The sequence below is a fragment of the Pleurodeles waltl genome, chromosome 6 (assembly GCF_031143425.1).
Source record: "Pleurodeles waltl isolate 20211129_DDA chromosome 6, aPleWal1.hap1.20221129, whole genome shotgun sequence".
Taxonomy (NCBI): domain Eukaryota; kingdom Metazoa; phylum Chordata; class Amphibia; order Caudata; family Salamandridae; genus Pleurodeles; species Pleurodeles waltl.
This window is the reverse complement of record NC_090445.1, coordinates 735,697,364-735,710,671: the sequence shown is the minus strand read 5'-3', so window position 1 is coordinate 735,710,671 and position 13,308 is coordinate 735,697,364. Positions and strand designations below refer to the sequence as shown.

The window sequence follows — 13,308 nt, the reverse complement described above, 5'->3', positions numbered from 1 at the left end:
ATGACTTATCGACTGCCAGTTTCAATTATTTTGTATAGATACCCAATCTCACTTTCTTCATGAGTAGTTGGTCTTATCAGGCTAGTACTGTTTGTGCAAATCTTTCACTTCACTGATAAGTTTCTTAAAAGGGTGGGCAATAAATTTCAGTAAGCAGATGGAGCTCTGCCCATTCCATGCTCTGCCTGGAGTGTGAAGTTCAGGCACAAAACGTTGCTACTGCCGCTTGTCAGAGTGTACAGCCCACCCAAACCTTTTTTCCCTCACAGCTGAATGTCTGCTTAGTGTCACCTGGGAGGGGACAAAGAACTAAATCCATTTCAAAAGGGCCACCAGTGTCATGAACAATATACAGAATAGCCTGGCTAAAGATGGCAGCCTCTCAGTCGGCCGTGAATATAATATAATATTCTAACTGCCCATCCAGCCTGCTACTACATCATTAGCCATCACCGGGAAGGTGTTTATTTTAGCTGCGCAAGTCCAACTGGGGGCTCTAACCCGGACTGTCGGAGGATGACGGGGAAGCCAGAGCTCAGCTTTGTAATGTGGGCAGTGGAAGAGTGAAGGGGCATCCCTATCTAAAAAAATTCTGCTAGCTTTCCAGTCATCCCAGAATGCTCCATGCAAAGTCTTTTCTGCGTGCAACTGAGTGTATATAGCCTTTCATTTGACAAGGACAGGAAGGCTACGACCTTGAGGACTCTCTAGCTAGGCGTTACTTGCAGTTCTCCGATGTGTCTGGGCAACTTTTGTGTAGGGGTACACGTCGCAAGATGATAACATTCAAATATAATAATATCTACGCAGATGAAGTGTGCATTTATTTGTGCACTGCAAGCAACGTCGCATAGCACCTAACTTATTGTCGTGTAGGTTCTCATTATCCTAATGAGACTACTGGATTTGGGTGGCAGAATCACCTGAATTGTGGGGTAGTGAGTACAGTTCCACAGCATGTGACACCTGTTGACCCAATCTGGGTTTTCCAACCAACTAGCAGTGCCTCATCTTCACCCAAGAGCGGGAATGATTGTGGCAACCGGATGCATGACAGAGAGGACTCCTCAGGGGAATCGTGGTCGATCAGATCTCATCCCTTTCTCTCAGTTACATCAGTCTCTCAGAGTATAGTTCAATAAGGTCTTTTAAAGTAACTGCATCTTACATAGGATGGCATGTATTGCAATAACTAGGATGATAAAACACGCTAGAAGCAAAATGGTGACAAGAAGAGTGAAACACAAAAACGGTCCCACCATATTGCCACTAGGAATAATGTATATATTTCCTCCCTAAGCTATGTTAGATCACAGGATGGTAAGCCCTAATATGCCCTTCAGGTTCCCTCCCTGAGAAGACATCATTCCCCATACCTGAGCAAGAAAGCCTGTTGTCTAAAAAGACACTGCCCCAATATAGGCCAGAGATTTGGCAGTCTAAGCGAGCAGCTGTAGCAAAGATACTCAGCTGTCAGCATGCAGTCATGGTCATCTGGCTGGAATCTCCCTCTAATGTGTATGGAACAGAGAAGTGTTTTTATAATAAACAGTTGGTGTTCTAAGAAAAGGTCCCCATGTAAGGATATGTATGTCTCTGTGAATGTCTGAGGCACAGCGTACCCTATCTGTCTGCAGCCTTGAGGAAAGCACAAAGTGAAATGAATGCTGTGCTAAGAATGTAATGTTTGCCTAGGTGAAAGAACAACCAGATAGAGAAAATAAAACAACACCACAAATGTGGCTACTGCTATAAAAACAAAGTTATGCTGAATAAAACGTAACTGGGCTGAAGTGCAGAACAGCAGGCCTAGTCTGCTAAAATAACATTCCTAAAACATGGCTAGAATAGCTAAACAACACCCTCCCCTTGCCGGTTCAAAGGTGTTTAAAAGCCTAAAATAAAATATGAAAGCTACTAAAACCTATCCATAAAATCATATAAACATGAATGTCAATAATGACAAGTTAAAAGACACTTGAGCATGGGGTAAAAGGGGAAATTTAAAACATCACCAGTGGTGCCAATAAAACCGAATTCAAAAGTCAATGTCATTTTTAAAATAGCCAATTATATCCGGGACAAATGAAGTTAGGAAATGTCCCCCTACGGCGGGTGGTAAAATAGCCAGATCATTTCCAAGGATAACCAACGAGCACTCATGTTCCAAAGCCTGAGCTCCAGCTGAGGCAGCAGCATTCTGTGTTGTGCTCAGTGTTGAGTTAAGAGATGCATAATCCACAAAGGGCAACTCATAGATAGCTTCCCGTAGCAAACACACCCTCAATGAGCATGCCTGGTAATGAGCCCTCAGTGAGAACATCAACAGATCAGCAGCCAATGAAAGTAAGCACTGTGTAGAAAGACAAACTTTCAGTGCACATTCAAAAAGGCACCAAAGGCATCGAAACACATGCTGCACACAATCGAAAACCGCACAAAATGACAGAGACCAGTCGCACTCTAGTTCTTCCAGGAGTGGTGCTCCGAAATACTGCATCATGCGTTCATGACACATGTGCACTGTTGGAAGCGCTTTCAGCCCTCTATGTTGTGAAGAGACACCCACTGCGCAGAAAAAATAGCAACAGTAGAATGCCACTTATTATAGCCAAAGTAATCGGAAATCCCCCGAAAACACTAAAAAATATCTAGTGTATGGCTGAAGGTATTAAGCCAAATATAGAGGAAAAGATGTGAACAAAACCAAAACCAACAACCTTAAAGAAATGTCCAACCCTAGTAGTACTGGACGCATTAAATATACGTCCCGAGAGTTCACCAAAGTGTCTTTGAAAGTTTGTACTTAATTAAAAGGGACTGTGGGGCTCATTCTTACTTTGGCGGGCGGCGGAGGCCGCCCGCCAAAGTAACCCCGTCAGAACACCGCACCGCGGTCGAAAGACCGCTGCGGTGATTCTGAGATTTGCCCTGGGCTGGCGGGTGGCCGCCAAAAGGCCGCCCGCCAGCCCAGGGCAAATCAACCTTCCCACGAGGACGCCGGCTCAGAATTGAGCCGGTGTAGTGGGAAGGTGCGACGGGTGCAGTGGCACCCGTCGCGTATTTCAGTGTCTGCATAGCAGACACTGAAATACTTTGCGGGGCCCTCTTATGGGGGCCCCGCGGCACCCCCTACCGCCATCCTGTTCATGGCGGGTTTCCCGCCATGAACAGGATGGCGGTAGGGGGTGTCTGAATCCCCATGGCGGATTCCCCCGAGCTGCGGAAAGTCGGCGGGAGACCGCCGACTTTCCGCTTCTGACCGCGGCTGAACCGCCGCGGTCAGAATGCTCGAGGGAGCACCGCCAGCCTGTCGGCGGTGCTCCTGTGGTCGGTGACCCTGGCGGTCACCGGCCGCCAGGGTCAGAATGACCCCCTGTATCTCTGCAGATGACTGCGCAACTTGAAGAGCATAGGTCTTGTGCGTAGATGTAAGCACCACATGTTTCTGAAACAATAAAGCCTTGAGCCTGCTCAACTTATCAAGATTCACATCTGAAGTAGCAATATGAGCCCAGATCTCTGCTATTTACCTCTGTTGTGTAGGGGGGAAAAGATCATTCCCACAACAAGTGACAATTTGGGAGATCAAAACTACGTAACCTATTCTGGTTTGCATTCCACAACAACTCTCACTGTTAAGGAGCACATAGCTTCCATTCAAGAGCATCTGGAACGCAGGTCTAATCAAGGGAACTGGAACGTCCTTCAGATAGCAAGCCAAGTTCACTGCCGAGGCAATACACGCCCTGTGCAAAGACAGCTGCTTACAAACCATCGGATGGCTCACAGAAGTCTCACATTCACTGCTGCTAGACCTCTTTCATGCCATTGAAACATTTGTACGATAAAGGAAGTTCCCACACCTCGTGTATATAACTATCTCCCAGCCTTTCATATATGCCTACTGGAATGTGTGTCAAGCAGGATGTGAATTGTGTTGAAACAGGCAGATTTATAACCCTGTGTATTAACCATTCAGCAGATGGTATTTCAGCCACAGAAAAGGGCAACTTTTCTAATTTCTCAATGTTTAGCATGACATAAGTTGCTTCCTTTTTAGCCATTATTTGTTGTTGCCGCGTTAAATTAAATGTTGAAAATACGTCCTTGACGCTAATGTGTTGCCAGGGAACGCAACCTGCTTTCAATGTTTGTAGTGTCCAACCTAACTGCATAATGACTCTGTCCAAGGTGTAAAGTTAGCATGTCACTCTGTACTATGTCTATTGCAGAAAAGACAATGTTGTTTAAAGTGTATATGCAGTCGGGCAAGATGTTAGTCCCATTTTCTACAACATCTAATGCTTTCTGTAAATTTTCCTGATCTATTTGCCTTAACCGGGCAGTAGCTCCTTGTTGTGAAAGTTGAAGAGCTTTCTGTGTTGTCTTCTGGAGCCTCACAGGAAATCCTGCAAATCAGTATTGTTAGACAGGAGATTGAGGTGTGTTTTAACAGCATCAAGTGAGGAACTTTTCAACCATTGCTGGCATAATTTCCCTACACTATATGTTGTCACTATACCCAACTGTTCCGATGACACATAGCAAGGGTCTGGCCTATTTGTTCTAAAACCCCCTATGGAGTTAACAGAAAGTGTATGGCACCCATTGGTGTCTGCTGGCCACAATAACCACCCACCAGGACAAGAAAGTGATGTGTTAAAAGTGTTAAATGTTCCATTCTGGACTCATTCATTGAGCTGATCTTCAGTTGCATTTATGTACTTTTGCCATTTGTAAAATTTTGCAGGGGCAGGAATACTGGACACATTCAAATCCTTAATGTTTGCCAATCCTAGACAACTTGTCTGTTGTGCAGTATAATTTAAAAATGTCATTTGGACAGGCGTCAGGCAAGCTCTAAATAAAGCTTCCTTTCCCCTTACTTGCCAATTTTTAGTTCCCCACACACTTTTTAAGTCTATCAACTTCAACCAATATACATAGCTTTCTATAGCTAATGGGGAAACAAAGGAATCAGAATAAATCCACTTTTTATCAGTCAATAAATTGTGTTGACTTTCCATTACTGGCAATTTAAAATTAAACAACTCAGCATTTTTAACATTGTGCCCAGAGAAATATGCAAACTTTTCAGTATACGTTTTCGAACTCCCCGCTGGAGGAGTCAGACAGTATTCCTGCTACATATAATTAAAAATAGTGTTTAGGGTACTTGCTCTGTGAATTAGTATGATGTCCATAATAATTATCACAGAACATATCTCCATAATTTCCTGTGGATTGATAAACATCTTCACTTTGAAATACTGCAAATCAGACATCATAGAATCAACTGTTTTCACATCCCAATCATCAGAAACTGTACTGGGTGTTATTACATTGTTCATGGAAAGTTTAAATACATACAGAATTTGGATGACCTCCTTCAGGCCACATATATCAAATTATACTTTATCCCAAACTGTCCCTTTAGGAATCGGTATAGTGGAAATGTTCACTAGTAACAAGTCCCTGTGGACTTCGAGAGAGGAAAAATGTGGTTTTAGGATCTCATCCACTAGTTCAGCTGTGGAGCGTTCAGGAAGGTAAAGACCATGTATCAGTAAAAAGAAAACAATGACAAACCCAATCCAAAGGAGAAAAGCAAATATAGTCAGTAAGAACCACAGGTAGTTCCATGGAAGAATGAAATAGTTAATCTTTAGCCACATTATCAGCTTACGTGCTCTTGACAGTTCTGTTGCAGTAGAGGCAGATGTGTCGGTGAAAGTGTCATTGATGTCGGCAAAATATACAAAAGCAGTTTGTGCAAAAACTGAAGCTGTGTTTGGAAGAGGAGAGCTGGCAGAAGCCTCTTGCGGTTGTTCATAGTAAACTATAACATCCGTTTGTGTAGAACTTGAGTAGAATCGCTCAATGTTGTTGGCATTACTTGTCACAGAAAAAGTTAAAGGAACTAATGAAAGGTCATTTTCCACCCACCTGAAGCCCGGAGAGGTGTCAGCGTTGCTGCTTAAAACCTGTAGAGGAACATCCTGGTCTCTAGTGAGACGGATTTGGGTACTACCCAGGAGTCCTCTAGGTCTGCTGGGCAGGATCAGCCATGTGGTGTAGTTTGACATTAACAATGGAGACAAAGCAATTTTCTTTAGAACCAGGCAGAGGTGGTAAGATGACAGATCTGGTACCATGTATCCCAGGACTGGAACTGGTGCACGAGAGGAAGGACTGAACTTCTTTTTCACAACAATCTTTTCATGCACTAGATCCCAAATTTTGGAATCCAGCCAGTAGATGTTATTGGTACATGCCTTATTCCCAAGGAGGCGGCACTAGCAGATGCTTTGTCGTCATTGAACGGTTGCAAGTCCTGCAAGACAGTGACACATTCATTTATGTCAAAAGGTGTATCTGCCGCCTCCGCGCAAGGACGATAAAGATGGTTTTAACTTTTGAATCTCTTAACCCGTTCTGGTCTCAGTAATGCAGATATTCATTGAAGGACTGGACACAATAGTACGAATCACAGACAATCACCGTCAGCTTTTCTGGATCCGTGTGTTACAGTGCCATCACCAGAGCTTTAAACTCTGCCAATTGTCCAATGCAGTCCCCAAAGGTCCGCGTATTAGTATGCTGTGGATAGAATTCACCATCCTTCATGTAGCTACTCACGACTGCTCAAGCGGTGGAGTATTGATGTTTCGTGCCAATAGCTGGTTGGGCTGAGCCATCAGTGTACATAATCATTCGATATTGGTCAACAGGCAATGTATTTGCTGGAACATAGTATTCAAGTTCATATTGCAAAAACTCTTGAGTTTGTAATTTTTAGTCAAAAATATAGTCAACATCAGTGGCAGTCAGAGGAGTTGCCCATTGAATCCAACATGGATGTAATGCTTTAGTGTTGGGAACACTAGCTTTAGTAACAGCCTCAATGGAGATACGACAATGATACGTTTCCCCTGGGCCAGAGGTCTCTCTTTGATGACAGCCATTTGAATAGCAGTGAGAATTTTCTCAGTGGGAGCATAGCGTTGTTCTGTTGTAGAGTACAAATGTGATTTGTATGCAATCGGGACGGTCTCACCCTCATTGAACATTACATAGGTGAAACCAAAGGCACAGGCAATCTCTCTAATGACCAAGTGTTTTTTGTTGTCCCCTGTGTGTAAGTGTTTAGCTGCAAGCTTGTCTCATTGTAATGCTCTGAGAATGCGTGTGTGTTCAACTGTCCAGTACTTACTGGAAAAATCAGGATGTAGCAACGCCTATAAAGGTGTAATGCACTGTGCGTAATCTGGAATGTATGTTCTGCCAAATGTAAAAAGCTCAACAACTACTGGAGCTTTTTGATGGTTTTTGGAGGTTGTAGTTGTGTGCATTTTTCTAAACAATGTGGCACTAGGCTCTTGCCTTCATCTGATAATTTGTATCCCAAAAACAGGATACTAGGGAAGGCTATTTTTTTTTTTCAAATTGAATTTGTAGCCTAATATGTCAAATCTCACAACAATACAGGCTTACATGTTGCATGAGGTAATCGTCTGTGAGATAGATGTCATTGACGTAGGACAACGCCTCAGGCTCAATGTAAAACAGATATGACACAATCTGTCCTGGACTGTTTTTGTATCCTTGTGGGAGTCGGCAGCATTTTTTTCTGAGAGTTGAAAACACTGAAACTTGTTAAGTCTCTACTTTCAGGTGCTATATTTTGGCAGAAAAATCCACTGGAAATATCTAAGCTTGTTTTATATTTTTTGCACACTATACTGTTCATAAGTGCTGTGTGCATTTTGTATAGCAAATGTGCGTGTATGACTGATTAAACGTCTGTAGTCTAAGACTATTCTTATGAATGGTCTGGTTTAGGTACGGGGAACAATGGATTGTTCATTGGTGAGACACAGGGTTCAATTACGCCCTGGTACTCTAACTGTGTGAGGTTTTCCCTCACAGGAGCTTTAGCTTCATGCTTTATTGGATATTGGATATGAGGTTGGGATTTAATGGGTATTAGATGAAAGGGGAATCTTCATTCCATCCTACCTGGTTGTGATATAACACAGATGCCCAGTCAATGGCATGAATTCCTACGAGCTTTCTGGGAACAAAGGACGAGAAAGACTGTTCAATAATCTCTTCCCCATAAGGGAGATTATGGACAAATCTGGTGGCCAATCCTTCATGGCCAACAAAATATCATAAACGGTAATGATGTGATGCCAAAAGATGGCATTGATTGTGCAATCAGTGTCCCTTTCTAACTGTATAGTTACTTTATACACCCTATCGGGAGTGGAGACATGCATGTTCGCAGTCTCAATTTGTAAGAAGTCATCAGTTTCTTTCACCTCCAGATGCTCTTGAAGATCCCGGCGAACTATTGTGACCTCTGCTGCACTGTCTAGCAGTGCTAGTGCCTATGTCCTGTTCTTCAGTAAAGCCCTCTTCCTGAGTGGCATGTCGTATTGCAACTGCTGCCATTTTTTTTCTTTTTGAATTGGGTTTCTGTTGGGAACTTTTCTCTTCTTTCCTAACGGAAACTTCAGATGAGCGTTGTAAGTCCTTTCTCGGTTTCACATACTCTGTTTGCTGCTCTGACTGCCCACCTCTCTCACTGCGTTTTTCTGGTGAGTCCTGAAAGGAACGAGTGGCATGTATCAGTATATTGATATCTGTCAGGCGTTTTTATACTATCTCTATTTTTAAGATTGTATAGGTTTTGAGGGGAGGGGTCTCCGAATGCGGAGATTCTCCCCTTTCTTTATTAGGTGTTTGTTGTTTTTAATCCCAGCATTTTCTAGGACCTTCAGGTGCTTGCTTGGTAGAATCTTTATTAGATTTACCCTGTAATTGTGGTTTAATGGGCTTGGCCCCCAAACCATCTCAACCAATACTAGAGTAGGTCTCCGCGATAATCTTTGGCAGCTCACGTTCTTAATCCTGTACAGGAATGTCCTGGAGCTGCATATGTACTGCTAGTGCAACTGCCTCCCCTTTGAGATTACTCAGTATTACTGAAGACACTGTGGCAAAATTGCCCATCAATAGCATTACCAAATCAAGGCCCAGGGCAGCCCCATATTCATTTTGAATTTGTTTTAACACCTCAGGAAGATTGGCAAGTGTTGGTGCACTGTGTGTGGTGGTATAGAGCGTGGCTAAAACCTTGCCCCAAGTATTACAGTTATCTTCTGTGGGAACCATCCCAAATGGCAAGCTCATAGTGCGTATTCTATGTTTATCCTTTGGACCTGTATGAGGAAAAACTGCTTTCAGTGCATTCATTTTTGAGCTAACCAAAACGGAATCTCCTCCCTCTTGGTGGGTACTTTACCCATGATTGAATGTACAGCAAACAAGAGACAAGGCATGAGAAGATCCCACTTCTTCCTCAGGTTTTTTGGCAGAGTTCCCATCATGCTTTTCAGGGTTTTCTTAAACCGCTCTACCAAACCATTAGTTTGTGGGTGGTATAATGTGGAGAAGTAGTAGGTCACACCAGCTTGCTCCCACATTTCTCTCATACAAGACAAGATGAAATTGGTTCCCCAGTCTGAGATTACGGTCCTTGGAAACCTAACCCTTGAAAAAATCCACAGGAAAGTTCTTGCTACCACCTGTGCAGTCATGTTCCTTAGGGGTACCACCTCAGGTTAGGGAGGGAGGGTGTCAAATGGGCTAACTATATCTATTCCTACCCGCTCAAATGGAACACCTACAACTTGCAGAAGCACTGAAGATGCCTTTGTCCTCCCTCCTGATTTACCACAAACTTGGCAAGCAAGACAGGTTCTACAGAATCACTCTGTGTTCATCACTCCCCAGTAGAACAGGGAGTCCAATGTATCCTGGGGTTTTATAATGTACAAGTGTCCTGCCAAGAGCACTTCATGGATCAGTGACAATAGGAAGTACCTGTGCACACAATGGAATGACTAGCCTCTTGCTAGATCCTGCGACTGGATTCACTGGCTCACTGTACATTAGACCATCCTCCCAGCCAGCATAATGCTTTCCAACCACTCCATTGCTGACCTGTTCCTGGGCTTTCTTCTGAAAGCCCCACAAACATAGGGCATGCTTCCTATGCCTTGCAGAAATCATCCCAGATAAGCACCCTAGGAGTTGGCAAACCCTGCAACTCTGGAAGCGACCCAGACTCCAGCACTAGGTATGCTTCAGGAGCTTCATCCTTCCTCCTTCTTGAGCAGAAGCACTGACCTCCATGGCCCATGCCTTCCTGGAGTCTGCCCTTTCCTATAAACTGCCTTGTCCTGGTCCCTGCAAATTGGGAATGGTTCCCATTCCCAGTGCAGCATGTGCTCTGGTCAACACAGTTGACATGGTCCAAGCCATAAAGGCTTCTGGTCTTTGCACCAGGATCATTGCCCTAGAGACAACCAGCACCATGCTTTTCCCTTAGCACAGCATTAATCATGGCCCCCTTGCTATTGAGCTCATCCTCAATCTGGGCAATTGGACACTCCATGCCCTCTCCACCGGCTAATAAACCTGTATCCTTGGTACCAGGAAGAATCACCTCAGGCTTAAGGTACTTCCTCTCAACCGTTGTGTCGAAGACTCTGGTATCTCTCAGGGCATACACTTTCCTGTTGTTAATAATAACTTATTTTAGTAACCCTATTGTGTTAGGATGAATGTTCTTCAGAGCATCTTGGTCCTTCTCCCAGGTGTCCCAGATGTCCATACCCATTAGGTTGAGCACAAACGGACCCACCGGGTACTCTGACCCACATGAAACTTACTTATAACTACTGGTGCAGCTGGTACAGGGTCTTTCACCTGACAGTCTAAAATGTCCCACCTGGTGGCACTTGTAGCAAGCCATCACCTTGGAAATGGAAGAAATTCACTGCCCTCCCCTCTCATGATGTACCTTACTGGACACACCATTACCGTTCCCATTTTTTCCATGGGCCCTCTTTGGGTCACATGGAAATTATTCTGGCCTTTGCCTTCAGGTTTTGGAGCCTGGGGAGTGCTCTTCTTCGCCTTTGACTTAGAATCATGTTATTCCAGTCCTTTGTTCACACTTTTGGCTAATACTTGTCTGCCGACACTGCGAGGTTCCTTGGAACCCCCTCTGTCTGATCAGGCATGTAGTGCCTAATTGGGATAGATCACTCCTCCTTGAGCCACTCTTTCACCATCAACCTTTTAAGGGACTAGAAATCTTTGGTTTCCATCCATCAGTTCCACTCATTCCAGTCATGCAATATTTCATGAATCCATGTTTCTTATGGAACACCATTCTCTTTTTTGCAATCTCTCTGTGTCTTCTCCTTTTCTCTCTGTTTCTCTTCCCTCTCATGCAACTTCTCTTCCCGGCCACATTCATCCTGTCTCTCCTGCCTCCTCTTCTCTTGTTTCTAGTGAGCTAGTCCTAGCTTCTCCCTCTCAAACTCCCTGGCCTTCTCCTCCAGCTCAGCCTTAGCATTCTGGAGAGCCATATGCTAGACAGCCCACCCAGGGGATTTACTCCTGGAATTGGTGGCAGTGGTGCCCTAGAAATTTGGAATGGTGTACACACTTGAGGCATTCTAGAAACTAAAGGGAGTGAGTGTATTGCGTAAAGTCTGGAAAGTACACGAGGGTACACTCTCCTCATATATCTGAAATAAATCTGTTCTGAGGAGACATCAGAGCCTGACTCCACAACACTCTTCTCCTGGGTACCTAGCATGGTTCCCTCCCCTGAGTCTACCACAACCTCTTGCCTTTCACCTGGTGCCTCAAACTAGCCCTTAATGAATTCTGCAAGGGCCTCTCTGTTCCTGCTCCTGGGAATCCTCAACCCTCTGTCCCTATATAGATCCTTCATCTGATCTAGAGGTATGGTGCTGGAGTCCATTCCCAACCCTGTGTTTCCCATTGTTTGAGTGTGCAGACCTTCTGCGTAAAACTGGACTTATCATGTTCCTGACATAAATTAGAAATGGCCGGGCCATGGCTTCTCGAGGAGGAAGTAGGTGTAAGACGAGCATAAATTCACATCTCAAAACACATCCAGCGACCTCAATAAATGATTGTGCAGTCAATTACTTTTTTGTAAAAAGGAATATTTAACTGCTAACACAAAGTACAATAAAGCACACTGCAAACAATACATCCATCCTTCTTGAGGCAAGCCCACTAGCGTTACCCGGGTCAGATCCCAAGTTTCTGGGTTGGAGCTTGTTAGTTCAGAGCAATTCCCCATGGCCCGGTGGCCCCCATGTCAGTTTTTGATTGTTGGTTATAATAACCTTGCCACTAGCTGTGTTATGATGCTGTTCAGGCGTAAGCGGGCACTCAACTCTCTTGCCTTCTGTAGGGATGACAGCACTGCTGCCGGCAGCAGCCTCACTATCATGTAGTTTTTTCTCCTACTTGGCAATACCCGTTACTCTCTTCACTCACTGAACGAAGAGACTCTTTTCTTTCTCATTTGCTAGTAGGCCCGCAGGTTCCTCATCTTTTTGGCCTTATATTTTGTAAAGTAGGTCCACATTTTCTTCTGGTCAGACATTCTAAGGAAGCAAAGCAAAAGAAAGTACTAGGTGCATGTGGCGTGTGACGTTAATCTATTCAACATGCACAGTACTGAGCAAGCATAACATTTATTTTTATTAAAGACATCACTGCGATACTGGTCACTGACTTCCCCAAATTCAGGTAGGTCACTCCTTAGCTACCGTATTACTGTTTACAAGCCATTAACATGACACTGTTATCCTAGTTTGCAAAACCATCTATTTACAAATATGAAAAGTCCACACACTGATGTCTGCACACACATAGGGGGTCATTCTGACCCTGGCGGTCATGGACCGTCAGGGCCAACGACCGCGGGAGCACCGCCAACAGGCTGGTGGTGCTCCCATGGACATTCTGACCGCGGCGGTACAGCCGCGGTCAGAAACGGAAAACCGGCGGTGTACCGCCGGTTTCCCGCTGCCCTGGGGAATCCTCCATGGCGGCGCAGCTTGCTGCGCCGCCATGGGGATTCCGACCGCCATCCTGTTCCTGGCGGTTTTGGCCGCCAGGAACAGGATGGCGGTATGGGGTGTCGTGGGGCCCCTGGGGGCCCCTGCAGTGCCCATGCCAACGGCATGGGCACTGCAGGGGCCCCCGTAACAGGGCCCCACCAAGATTTTCAGTGTCTGCCATGCAGACACTGAAAATCGCGACAGGTGCAACTGCACCCGTCGCACCCCTTCCACTCCGCCGGCTCCATTCGGAGCCGGCATCCTCATGGAAGGGGGTTTCCCGCTGGGCTGGCGGGCGGCCTTCTGGCGGTCGCCCGCCAGCCCAGCGGGAAACTCAGAA

General features: G+C 45.0%; 1 protein-coding gene across 1 annotated transcript in view; it reads left to right on the top strand.

Moving 5' to 3' along the window:
* Nucleotides 1-13,308, top strand: part of KCNK18 (potassium two pore domain channel subfamily K member 18) — a 94,297-nt gene that overhangs the window by 39,882 nt on the left and 41,107 nt on the right. The gene's annotated exons all lie outside the window — the stretch shown is intronic.